General features: G+C 41.7%; 1 protein-coding gene across 1 annotated transcript in view; it reads left to right on the top strand.

Moving 5' to 3' along the window:
• The first annotated feature begins 231 nt into the window (after positions 1 to 231).
• Positions 232 to 13,908, top strand: part of LOC106081772 (ichor) — a 227,348-nt gene continuing 213,671 nt past the window's right edge. The window contains exon 1 of the mRNA XM_013243966.2: positions 232 to 282. The gene's annotated coding sequence lies outside the window, so the exon portion shown is untranslated. The remainder of the gene's footprint in view (positions 283 to 13,908) is intronic.

The following is a 13,908-nucleotide window of genomic DNA, read 5'->3' as shown; positions in this document are numbered from 1 at the left end:
ATCTCCTTTTTTTTAGAAACTAAAAAAAAAATTAATTATTCCATCATTTCTTAATTTTCTAGCCCCTTTTTCCGCCGCTGCAATTTCCCTTTTTCCGCTGCTGCAATTCGTTGTAAATACTCACAATGTACCCACCTCCTGCAATTATGATGAAATTCCAAAGGTAAATATTTTACATTTCTTTGTGGATACGCCAATTTTCCATAAAAATGTTTTTTTTTTGCGTGGTATAGCCTGGTGGAGAAAAAAAACCGAAATAACTTTGCATACAACTACGGGTATGTAAGTATGGTGCGGTAAAAAAAAACAACACACAAAGAAAACAACTCTTAAAAGAAAGACAAGAATAGTAAGTCAACAAGTTGAAAGATCGCCGGAGAAAGAGCAATGGGAAAGAAGAAGAAAGGCACACACACACACACACACAAATATAAAGCGAACTTAACTGTCAGACTGCCATAGAGAATGAGTGACTGAGTGGTTGTTTGTTAAGCCGCTATTGTTGCTGCTGCTGCTGCTAGTGGCGGCAGTGGTTATCGCTGCTTTTGTTTGTGTTCTTTTTCTTTCTTTTCACTGTTGCTGTTGCCATTTCATAAAAGTCGGTCATGAAATCGCAAGTGACCCACTTTGGTCGCTGACGTGACGGCCAAGGAAATAACACAGATAACAAGAAAAACACACAAACACATACACAAATAACAACAAAGCAATACCACAATTTCTGTGTGTGTGTGTGTTTGTGGTTTTTTTTTATAAAAAACACAACTTCAAACAATACACACATATATAAATACAATAAATACCACTAACACTCTTGCCCACTTCTATTTGCTGCCAACAAGATTCACATTCACTCTCACATTGAATATTCTTGGCTTAAAGTTTACAATAAAATCTCTTGGTTGTTGTCTAAAAATGGCAGCATTGTCGTAAGCATGCCTCGCTTTTTGCCCCAGCTTACATCGAAACAAAAGACTTAACTTGATCTAACCATAGCTACCATTCGTGGCTGCCCCTTCAAACTCAACTCATCATCCGAACCAATCATCATTGGCAATGACAATGGCACTGGCACTTACTCTGATCCGAAAATAAATAAACAAAACGAGAACAATGTTGACATGTTTGATTGAGGCGATGTGCATTGAATTTGAGATTTTTTTCATATAGTTTTTTATGCTTTGCTGTTTTTTCCTTCTTGCAATTGTCGAAGGCAACATTTTAGCGTTTTCAGAAGAACAAAGATTTACTACACATCTTATTTGCCAGCTTAAATGACTAAAATTTGTACATTTCCACATCAATATTCGTTTAAAGAATGGAAGAAAGACCTTTTTTATATTAGTCAGAACTCTTCTATTCAAGTATTAGCTCAAAGATAAGATACCTTTTCTACCCACCACCATAGGATGGGGGTATACTAATCCGTTTGTAACACCTCGATATATTAATCTGGGACCCCATAAAGTACATCTATTCTGGATCGTCTCGACATTCTGATTCGATCCAGCCATGTCCGTCCGTCTGTCGAAATCACGATAGCGGTTGAACCTTTAAAGCTAGCAGCTTGAAATTTTACACAGATACTTAATATTGATGTCAAGTGCGATGCACTGCTGCCATCGGTACAGTCTTGGATTGACGGAACCCTAGTATTGCCATCTGGAAGAAGATCATGTTACACGGATGGATTAAAGCTAGAGGACAGAGTGGGCCTGGGGGGTTTATATTGAGAACCCAGGGACTGAGATCTGTTTTAGACTGCCTGACCATAATACGGTCCTGCAGGCGGAGATCCGGGCGATCACGGAATGCGTGAAGTGGTGTGGTGCTAACGTGAGGACGTCGAGTGTGAACATCTGTACCGACAGTAAAATTGCCATAAGGGCAATAACAACCAGGACGGTAAGGTCACCAACAGTCTTGCAGTGTTAGAAGGAGATTAACGCCTTCTCTGAGGAGGGGAAACACATTTTTATGAGTATACAGCAAATCAGAAAAATACCACCGATTGCAGTTCACTGGTTGCGTTAGTTGCATTGATACAAAAAGACGAAAATTTTTGCGATCCACCGCAAAAGCGATACACCGCTGCAGATGTCTGGTATAGTGCCAGTTCCTTAAGAGCCATTGTAATACCACAGCAGCGCCTGACCAAAGCCTTTGGTTGGAATTGAAGCCACCACATAGTGGTAATTCCAACTCCGAACCAACTCAGCTACCATCTCGAAAGACGATCAATCACGTTGAAACTAATTTTTGTTGTTCATATCAGGATTCGAACCCAGGGGTTGGGAATCATCAATAAATGACACCAACCTGAGATGCAAATTCAAATTTGCCCACAAACATTCCATTAAGTGCACCATCAATGAGTACTCTCCGGCCGAGACTGAACGGCGTGCCGCAGTGGGACACCTCTTTGTTGAGAAATTTTTGCATGGCTGCCATACCAAACGGTAAAGTACCTCAAAAAAGTCGCCAGCATAAGGCCACCGCTAAAAGTTTTTATCTGGTGTTCTCGCCAGGATTCTTATCACTACAAACCCTACAGAAGTCCTCCTTTCCCTAGGTTCAGCTTCGTCAGAATGAAATAAGAAACCAGGCGTTCAACATCATAGGCATACATGTTAGCCTACGTGCCACAATGACCAATGAATGACATCAAACAGAGAAGAGTTCCCATTGGTGATAGTATCCTCCATTCAGCCACTCAATGCCTCTACAGTAGTCCAGAATGACTATAGTGGCGTCCCACTTGTGACCATCCCATAACTTGGTTCATCCACAATCCTGGGATTTCTTCCTTTAATTTTAGAGCTATGTTGTCTTGACCGTCCTTAAATTTTTCTGTATACCACAAATCCTACCGAAGTTCGCTTTCCCGTGTGTCTAGCGCGACGTCAAAGATCTCATTTTGCAAATATCCGTAAAGGACTCTTAAAGGCACTTCGAAATCGTGTTCCGCATAATTCTTGGCCACAGGGCAAATTTTGCCCATCAACCTTCCACTAAGGAACAGGGGCAAACAGCAATATCAGGCAATATAAATGGCCTAGCGCAGTGTCAAAAATTTTACGTTGCAAAGATCAGTAGGGGAGTCTTAACAGCAATCCGAAGTCCTGTTCCGCTCGGCCACAGGGCCTTGGAAACCCTGCAACACCGTCATCGTTTGGGACCGGCGCGACTTTAAATCAGTAACCAGTAACGTCAAAAATTTTACATTGCAAAGATCAGTATGGGAGTCTTAACAGCAATCCGAAGCCCTGTTCCGCTCGGCCACAGGGCCTTGAAAACTCTGTTAGACCGTCATTGCTTGGGTCCGGCGCAACTTTAAAGATCCTACATTGCAGTAACCAGTCAAGGCCCTTACAAGCAAGTTTATGCTTCCTTAATCCCAAGATTTGAAAAGTCCTGAAGTACCCAGGCATTCAAGTTTATAGGCTATATACAAACCTCAATGGTAAAGTATCCTCCAGAGAAAAAGCAATTTTAGGGCTGTGACACAAAAGTTGCTCCACCGTATCTTTAATCTTTCTCATCACCATAAATCCTACAAAGGTCTACCTTTCTCTGTGCCCAGCGCGACGTCAAAGGCATGATGTTGCAAAGATCAGTAGGGGACTCTTAACAGCAATTCGAGGTCCTGCTTCTTAAGATCCATAAATCCGGCTGAATTCTATTTTCCCATGTGTTCAGCCCTATATATAAGAACTGAAGGTGAGTTGATCACTCAGGTCTTGTATCAGTAATCCGAGGTCATGCTTCCTTGGTCCCAAGATTTCAAATGAGGAGAAGACATCAGGCATTCAGCATTAAAGGCGAATATACCAACCTCACTGTTCAGACCATATAGCCATTTCAGTCTTCTAAGTATCTGGAAAACTACCTGACGCAAAAAGAGGTGATCACCTAAAATTCTGTGTTTTCCCGCCGCAATTTTAGGGCAGTAACACAAAAGACACCCGACCGTTTTCAACTTCCTTTCATTACTACAAATACTATAGAAGTCCCCTCTCCCCTGTGGGGGCCAGCAACGATCCCATGACATCCTAGGGATTGTTACCATACCGGATTGATCCGATGGTGTCCTTTATCGGCAAATGCTGCTGCCTCAGTGAACAAAACATTGCTACAGCAACAACCGTGTTCCGTGAAAGGCGAGCTCACCCAGTAGCACAATTTGTTCTCATAAGTCATCCATACCTGCCCAGCTAGCCATCCGTCTCATTCCCCTCCCCCTTTAACGGTCCGGGGCCCAGCAAAACCTGAAAACCTCCTCTTTATATCTCCTTACTGGTCTCGATCTCATTTGGCCTTTGGTCCAGCTAAGTCTGATTGCCTTCCCCAAGGATGTCTATATGAATCCCTTATTTCTGGGAAAACAATGAAACTACTGCTATGGCGCCCCTGCAATCTGGAGCCATCTGTATATAAAAAGTGCAGGAAAATAAGGGATACCTACAGTCCTTAGCTCCAGGCCCACACAGAACGGAAGACTGACTAAACTACGAGGAACGCCAGATTCCCGATTCCCTAGATCTTCTTTATCGCACAAACGTCAAGGAATATTTGTAAAGGAATTGGAGCGAGCATGGCATTTAGCATCCCCCTCAGAACGCTCATTCTAGGTCCCGAGATCAGGACCGCCGCGATACGCTTGACCTACGCGTTCATTCTTTGGAAGACATAGCAGCTGAAAGCTTGATGTCAGAGCAGACATCCATAGCAGAGAATTGGCCGAACTAGCGCCATAAACATCCAGTGCCCGGTACACGGCCTAAGACCCCATCTACGACCTATCGCGCTATGACCAGGGCTGCGGAGCCAAACGGAGACAAGGTTTTGAGGCCGGAGTCGAGGTTGGAGTCGAAGTCGGAGTCGGGCTACAGAACCAAGGTCGGATCACAGTTGGGAGTTGAGTACGCTTGTCCCCACTATCTATTCCCTTTCAACATACCGAGTTTCCCCAGCCTAAGTGCAACCTTGGTGGCATAGTTTTCAATATAGACCTCAAAGAGCTACAAAGTTGACTTGGCTTACGAATTAGGCTATGTTCCTGTGATTATGACGCAGACATTCTCTCGTCCTTCTGTGAATTCCCAGTACAAATACTTCTATTCACAGCCTTCCATTATACCAATACCCCAAATGGTCTACCAATGACCTCGACTCCTCATTTCCTGCTAAAAATCCTTCTGCTGCAGTAGTAGAAAGTGCACATTACCACATGGTTTCTTCTCCTCTTACTCATCCAGGACATTTTAGAATCAAGGACTAGGCCCGGGTATTGGCCCTCATCCAGAGACGGGAGTATAAATTCCAGGATCTTATAAAGACCAGTGAAAATTTCCGGCTTGTTTCAATGCTGGTTATTTCCTCACTAATATTGGCAATATTTGCTTAGTCTTCAGCCCTGTAAATCTTCTCTAAGAAGAAGTTTCCGCCTAGCGGAATTTTATTCTAGACATTTGTTTGAGTATCAAAATTTGGACGAATTTATTCTTTTAAAATCCTATTGAAGGCTTTAAGGTGTTTGACACAGTTATTTGTGTCATATTTGTTTGGACCATAATCCCAGAACAGCAATCATAACCCCATTAAAATTCTCTGAAATTCAGTAATTTATGTCACTCGAGTACGAAGCAAAATAACAAAAAAAAAAGTCTATGCCATAAAATGCCATCAAATCTTCACAAAAAGGTGCCACATAGCCTTAGGATGAGATGAGGATAATCATTTGAAAGCTCTAAAGATTTTAACAACAAGTCTTGAAGGTGTGTCCATAGTTAAAATCCTTTTATGGGCATTACCATCATCAACCATGGCAATCACCATCGCACCATAAAACTAAGCGATGCAAGTGTTGTGTCTACAACACTCATACAACACCAATCATTGTTGGTTAAAAACGGCAAAACGTCTCGACCGCCTCAGACACACTGGCCTTTACAACAAACAACATGTAACTTGTCCAGAGGCGGACATTAATAGCTGTAATGCCCGGTTGCCTATGGCCAAAAACCCACTGAACTATAGACACACACACACACAGACGCGTAGTAAATGTCTTAAGCTTATCCCCGAATGACTAGATGACTAAATAGATGGATATAGTTGGACGCCTAGATGGATGGACGGATGGATGGATGGATGGATGAACGGTAGGCTGATATGGAGGACACTGTAATTGGGAAAATATAGTCTACCGAGTCAAGAGGAAAACAAAAAATGCACACAAAAATCTCTAAAATGTGATGAAGACCAGGGGAGGCAATTGCTTGAAAATGCCTTAAATCCATGGCAGCAAAATGCTGTTTACCTTAATAAGTCTTAACAGAGATGCAATACACAGTGAGATATAAAAGGTGTTAATTATTCAACACTCCGTTAAGGAACATTCTCACACATCAAAGAGTGCTGTCCGATTCAATGATAAGGGTCCTCTTTATAGCCGAGTCCGAATGGCGTGCCGCAGTGCGATACCTCTTTGGGGAAAGTTTTCACATGGCAAAGTACCTCACAAATGTCGCCAGCATTAGGTGGGTATAACCAAAGCTAAAAATTTGTTCTAATGTTTTCGCCAGGATTCGAACCCAGACGTTCAGCGTCATAGGCGGACATGCTAACCCCTGCATGCTAACCTAACATGGGTGCAAATAAGGGTGATGTTGAAGAATTTGGTCTTTATGCGGATTGTGGCTACCGTGTAGGAGGCCACCGTAGCGTAGAGGTTAGCATGTCCGCCTATGACGCTGAACGCCTGGGTTCGAATCCTGGCGAGACTATCAGAAAAAATTTTCAGCGGTGGTTTTCCCCTCCTAATGCTGGCAACATTTGTGAGGTACTATGCCATGTAAAACTTATCTCCAAAGAGGTGTCGCACTGCGGCACGCCGTTCGGACCCGGCTATAAAAAGGAGGCTCTTATCATTGAGCTTAAAATTTGAATCGGACTGCACTCATTGATATGTGAGAAGTTTGCCTCTGTTCCTCAGTGGAATGTTCATGGGCAAAATTTGGATTTGCAGTTGCATGCGGATTGTGGCTAGCCTCCCATCCACCGAAGTAAACCTGGAGACAAGGTATTTCATGACAGCTATATAATACGGCGTCGCCTCTCGGTGTTTTTGTGGAGCCATTCCCGAGCCATTGCACTTTTTGTATGGGCAGCAATGTCTGCCCTGTATTTCTCCAATACATCCGCCAGTGCATATTCTGCATCCTCTCTATAAAAAGTGCGGACATTCCAGATACGCAAATCATGGTCCTTAAAACGTTTGAGGGGGTCGTCAACATGGGGGGAATCGTTTTAAATCTTTTTAATTTGTTCATAGTAATTTCTTCAATTTTTCGGGGTGATGGGCTACTAACCTTACGCCCCTATCCATCTTTTAATTGTTCTACAGGTGAACTCGTGGCACATTGTAGCCCACTACCATTAACAGATGTTAAAGGTGGATACCCAGGGGACACCGCGTGTGTCCATATTTGAGATGAAGATCAAAATCAAGGTAAGCCTGGATTTTTCCAAGTCAAAACCAATGTGAGCCGTTGTTTGGTCTCCAACATCCCCAAGTTACCCAAATTGATTTTACCACAGAATTATTATACCCACCACCGAAGGATGGGGGTATATTCATTTTGTCATTCCGTTTGCAACACATCGAAATATCCATTTCCGACCCTATAAAGTATATATATTCTTGATCAGCGTAAAAATCTAAGACGATCTAGCCATGTCCGTCCGTCTGTCCGTATGTCTGATGAAATCACGCTACAGTCTTTAAAAATAGAGATATTGAGCTGAAATTTTGCACAGATTCTTTTTTTCTCCATAAGCAGGTTAAGTTCGAAGATGGGCTATATCGGACTATATCTTGATATAGCCCCCATATAGACCGATCCGCCGATTTAGGGTCTTAGGCCCATAAAAGCCACATTTATTATCCGATTTTGTTGAAATTTGGGACAGTGAGTTGTGTTAGGCCCTTCGACATCCTTTGTCAATTTGGCTCAGATCGGTCCAGATTTGGATATAGCTGCCATATAGACCGATCCTCCGATTTAGGGTCTAAGGCCCATAAAAGCCACATTTATGGTCCGATTTTGCTGAAATTTGGGACAGTGAGTTGTCTTAGGACCTTTGACATGTTTCTTTAATTTGGTCCAGATCGGTTCAGATTTGGATATAGCTGCCATATAGACCGATCTTCCGCTTTAGGGTCTTAGGCCCACAAAAGCCACATTTATTATCCGATTTTGATGAAATTCGGGACAGTGAATTGTGTAAGGCCCATCGACATCCTTCGTTAATTTGGCTCAGATCGGTTCAGATTTGGATATAGCTGCCATATAGATCGATCCTCCGATTTATGGTGTAAGGTCCATAATAGCCACATTCATTATCCGATTTTGCTGAAATTTGGGACAGTGAGATGTATTAGGCCCTTTGACATATTTCTTAAATTTGGTCCAGATCGGTTCAAATTTGGATATAGCTGCCATATAGACCGATTTCTTGATTTATGGCTTTGGGCCCATAAAATGCTCATTTATTGTCCGATGTCCCCGAAATTTGGAACAGTGAGTTAAGTTAAGCCCTTGACATACTTCTGCTATATCGCACAGATCGGTCCAGATTTGGATATAGCTGCCATATAGACCGATATCTAGGTTTTAGGTTTTGGGGCCATAAAAGACGCATTTATTGTCCGATGTCGCTGAAATTTGAGACAGTGAGTTTGGTTAGGCTCTTCGACGTCCTTCTTAAATTTTGCCCAGATCGGTCCACATTTGAATATAGCTGCCATATAGACCGATCTCTGGATTTAAGGTTTAGGGCCCATAAAAGAGGCATTTATTGTTCGATTTCGCGGAAATTTGGGACAGTGCTTAGTGTTAGGCTCTTCGACATGTTTATGCAACTTGGCCCAAATCGGTCCAGATTTGGATATAGCTGCCATGTAGACAGATATCTCGATTTAAAGTCTTGGCCCCATAAAAGGCGCATTTATAATCCGATTTCACTGAAATTTGACACAGTGACTTATGTTCGGCTTTTCGACATCCGTGTCGTTTATAGTTCAGATCGGTATGAGGTATATGAGTATAAGGTATGAAATTTTCACCGAATTTTGATGAAAGGTGGTTTACATATATACCCGAGGTGGTGGGTATCCAAAGTTCGGCCCGGCCGAACTTAACGCCTTTTTACTTGTTTTTCCTTACTTTTCAGGCTATTTAACTAAATTTTAGGATTCAAGAATTTTTTATTATTTTTAAGGAAAATTGTTGTAGGATGTAAAAATTTTTTATTATTTTTAAGGAAAACTTTTTTTCAATTAAAGATTCATTACTTATTTTTAAGATGTTTTTTCCTAAACGCTAGTTTAATAGAACCCTAAATATTTGTTTCGATTTCGGATTTAATAGAAAAATTCACTTTTTTTAAGTGTATTGATAATCAAAATAAAATAAGAAAATCACAAGTTTTTCGTTAAGCCAGCACTTTTTTGCCATGCTGTCTGTCTGCTTGCCCATTTAGTTAACCACCAGCCTCAAAGCTTCCACAATGGCGAGCTGCGATTGTTTTGTTGCAATGATTGTTTGGCTAGCTGTCCCCCCATTTGTCTGTCTTGGGCTATGTTTTATTGTCTTCTGCCAACAGTAGCCAGGCAGGCAGCTTCAACTTCATCTGCAACACCACCATCAGCAATATCTCCACATTGCATCCTATGGCCACTATCAATGAACCGCCATTCTTATGGCTATGGCTCAACGAGCAATTGTTGACCATTACCTGGTTGACCACTTTGTGGACTTTACTGCGTTTTTTACGTTTTCCTTTCTTTCCATCGTTGTAAACACTTTTTGACTAACTCTTCACTTGCCTGCATACTTAGATGACTGGTGTTGGTTCGTTTGTTGACTCCAGTAGCTCTGGGAAGTCTATAAAAATATTTTTTTATTATTCGTTGGCAGTCAATTTTCGGTCTTCTTCTAAATTTTTCAAATTCAACTTTAATGACACAATTGTTGAGAATTGCAAACGAATTGCTATTTGTCTACATTACAAATGTTTGGGGGTATATCATTCAGGGGATTAGAGAAGGCAAAAACATTGGCTATTGAGGAAGAAACTCACACATAAAGTTGTGGAGTTAAAATTTGTTGACTTTGGTTAAGGATGTGCTTAAGATTTTGTAAAAGAAAGACAAATAAGAAAATACGTAAATATTTTCTTTACCCTTCTTGATTTAAAACCATAGAAAAATAAATATTGGGTTGCCCAAAAAGTAATTGCGGATTTTTTAAAAGAAAGTAAATGCATTTTTAATAAAACTTAGAATGAACTTTTTCTAAAGCAAGCTAAAAGTAACAGCTGATAACTGACAGAAGAAAGAATGCAATTACAGAGTCACAAGCTGTGAAAAAATTTGTCAACGCCGACTATATGAAAAATCCGCAATTACTTTTTGGGCAACCCAATATATCAGATTCGTAAGCTACTTCCAAAAAAACCCTTTATTGTTGTCTCATACCTGTTCAAAAAGTTCAACAGATACTTTTTAGTATCACATTAAGAGGTGGGATAGTCTTCCCAACTTTTGAGGCGAAAATTTTTAATCACATCGTACTCTACTCCCCAAAGCTTTTTATTTGGTGTGAAATAAAAATCTGCCAAGATGAGTCGTATGCTAAGGATATTTCCCAATCAGCTTTACCCTACAGAAAAACCGTTCCCTCATGGATGAAGCTTAACTCGGAAGATGTTTAAAAAAAAATCTAGAAATTGAACAAAAAGGGTTTGACCCACTCCAAAATTGGTATAATTCTTCATGATTCCCATCGTGTTGCCCAAGTTCGCTATGTTAGGTTAGGTAAGGTTTAAGTGGCAGTGGCCAACAGATTCACTTAGACTTTTTGGTCCATTGTGATACCACAGGAACAGAAGAGTGAAAATGCCTTCTAGTTCCTACCGCTGAACTATGCAGATCACATTAAAAAGCCCAATAACTTGTGAATGTTCACATCCTCTTAATCAGACAGGTTCTCATAGAAATGAGAACCTAAAGTGGAACTCCTTCTGACTGCTAGTGCAGAACACACACACACACACACACACAGAAGGAGTTCTATAGTCTCTTCTTTTTCCATGTCCTCACAGCTTCTGCAAAAGTCGTTGCTGGCAACCTTCAGTCTGTCATTATGTTTTCCTATTAGATAGTGACCTGTCATGACGAACACAATGAGTGAGACATCTGTTCTAGCCAATGACAGCAAAGCAGTAGAACTCTTCAAGTCTAGATTAGGCCACATAGTTTTAGAATACTCACCGCCCCCTCTTTGTGACCATCCATCATTCGTTGTCCTTCGGGCCTGGTCCTGAAAACTTAGCTTACATGTCGCTAGAGGCATACCCACAAATTCCAGTTTCCTTGGAGTGCGCAAGGTAGTTGCTAGTCTCGCAAGCTCGTCCACTTTACAATTCCCTGGGATATCTCTGTGGCCCGGCACCCAGAACAGGTGAATTGGAAACTGTTAACTGATCTCATTGCGAGATCTGCGACAGTCGAGGGCGGTACTTGAATTCCGAAGTATGTTCACTAGAGATTTAATGACTGCCTGGCTGTCTGGGAAGATTTTCATGTCAATTGTCGCTATGACCGGGGCTGCGGAGTCTAGTCCTCGACTCCGACCCCTAGTTATGCCCTAGCCACCGCTTCTTAAATTGCATTGATCTCCGCTTGATACACCGATTGATAAGACCAGTTCTAGATCTTTAGAGTACACCCCAAAGCCCACCTGGTCGTTTAGTTTGGAACCATCCATATAGACGTCTATGCAACTTCTATTACCAGAGATATTGTATTTCTAATCGGTTCTATAAGGAATATGGGCACAGTCTTTTTTTCAGAAAGCGGCTCAGGTAGGGGGTAATCCACACTGCCTGGAATATCGGGCATTGTATCAGGGATAACAGAGATCCGTGGCCGCCGCATAAAAAAAGAGAAAGCTCCCTTAGCCTCACAGCAGTGGTTACTGTAATTTGTCTAGCCACAATGTCCAGAGCCATTAGGAGTAGCATTTAAATTCAGTGCATCAGATGGTGTCATCTTCAGTGTGGCTGTGATGTACAAACAATCCATCTCTTGCATCCAGCTGAGTAGATGGACGTTTAAAGCGCCGTCCACCAGATCACAACTCCATATTGTCTCTCAAGATCGTCTACTCTACAATCCCCTGGGATATTTCTGTGGCTCGGACCCAGACAGGTGAACTTGGAACTGTTCAGCCATCTTGTTGAGAGATCTGTGGCAGTCGAGTACGGTTTTTGAATTGAGATATGTTTCCCAGACATTTTATGGCTGCCTGGCGGTCTGAGAAATATCTTAGACATTCCAGAACTCCTTTAATTGCATAAATCTTCGACTGATATACACTACAGTTGTCGGGTAAACTTCTCGATATGATCAGTCCAAATTCTTCGGAGGACATCCCACAGCCCACCTGGTCGTCTAGTTTGGAACCATTCTTCTATTACTAGAGACATTGTAGTTCCAATCGGTTGTATCAAGAATAGCTTTTTATCAAAAAACGATCCAGTAAAAGTGTATTCCACACTGCTGGGAACATCGAGCATTGTAACAAGGATAACACAGTGTCCGTAGCCGCAGCATGAACAAAGAGAAAGCTCCCATAGCCTCACAGCAGAGGTCGCCGCAATTTGTGTAGCATTAAATTCAGTGTATCAGATGGTGTCGTTCTCGGTGTGGCTGTGATGCATAAATAAGCCAACGTTTGGATCCGACTGAGTAGATGGACTTTTGAAGCGATGTCCACCAGACCACAGCACCATATAGCATATAAGTCTGACAACTGCAGTATATACCCAGTGCATGATACGTGATCTAAATCAGGTGTATACGACAAGAATTGCCTTTCTTGCTCTTTGCAAAATATTGGATTTGAAGTTCAATTTCCTGTCCAGCAAAACACCCAATTGGAATATTTCCTCTTCCCAAGGAGACAGGTTCCACTGTAGGCAACTTGTATCTCCTGCTGAAAAGAACTACTCCTGTCTTGCACGGTTTTATACCTAGACCGCTTTCGGTAGCCCACTTTGCTGTTGCATGTAGAGCTTCCTGAAGTACAATATATCTCCAAGAGTGCTGGGAAACTTTCCCCTCACCGCAATCGCCACGTCCTCAGCATAAGCGACTACTTTTACGCCTTTTTTTTTCCAGAGACAATAATACATTGTTAATGGCTGTATTCCAAATATTCATGCCAAAGTAGAGGAGATAGTAAACCTCCTTGAGGTGTTCCTCTGCTGACCCATCTTTTTAGATCCACAGATCCCAAGACTAGCGTAATGCATCTTTTACTAAGTAAGTTCTTAATAAACTTTCTTACGGTAGAGTTGATGCCTAAAACGCCCAACTCCTTCATGATTCAGGTCGGTTTTACATTATTGAAAGCACCTTCAATGTCAAGAAATACTACTATTGTATATTCATTGACAGCAAGAGAACCCTCTATGCAGCCGACTAAATCGTGAAGTGCTGCTGCCGCGACAGGCGATCTCCAGGGATCTTTGCCCTGGGATATGTTTCTATCAACCTGTCAAGAGTCTTCTGCATAAAGGATGACAGACTAATAGGACGAAAATCTTTCGCCTTCGTGTGGTAGGGTTTTCCTACTTTCGGAATGAAAATGACCTTCGTGTCCCTCCATCTCACAGGTATTGGGTTGCCCAAAAAGTAATTGCGGATTTTTTAAAAGAAAGTAAATGCATTTTTAATAAAACTTAGAATGAACTTTAATCAAATATACTTTTTTACACTTTTTTTCTTAAGCAAGCTAAAAGTAACAGCTGATAACTGACAGAAGAAAGAATGCAATT

Source organism: Stomoxys calcitrans, chromosome 2, assembly GCF_963082655.1.
Source record: "Stomoxys calcitrans chromosome 2, idStoCalc2.1, whole genome shotgun sequence".
Taxonomy (NCBI): Eukaryota; Metazoa; Arthropoda; class Insecta; order Diptera; family Muscidae; genus Stomoxys; species Stomoxys calcitrans.
This window is presented reverse-complemented; position numbering and strand designations above follow the sequence as displayed.